Source organism: Rhagoletis pomonella, unplaced genomic scaffold, assembly GCF_013731165.1.
Source record: "Rhagoletis pomonella isolate Grant_MI unplaced genomic scaffold, Rhpom_1.0 Rhpom_scaffold_00001, whole genome shotgun sequence".
In the NCBI taxonomy this organism is placed as follows: domain Eukaryota; kingdom Metazoa; phylum Arthropoda; class Insecta; order Diptera; family Tephritidae; genus Rhagoletis; species Rhagoletis pomonella.
Window position 1 is genome coordinate 2521091 of NW_023458555.1, and position 269 is coordinate 2521359.

Below are 269 nucleotides of genomic sequence, written 5' to 3' on the forward strand. Positions count from 1 at the left end.
AGTGGCGTTTTAAATTAAAATTTTGTAATAGTAGTCGGGATACTTTAACAACAAATTACTTAAATACTATTAGCAGCAACATTGTGAAAGTTATAAATTCATTAATAATATAAATATCCCCACCGAGTTGTATAAAAAAAATCCGTATACTTTGAAGGATATATGTAGCTATTGGTTCCGTGATGGAAATCTCAGCTTTCGAATTTTCTCCTCCCAAATTGATGGGGAAAATGCTATTCCCTTTGAGTTAATTATTCGAGGATTTCTCT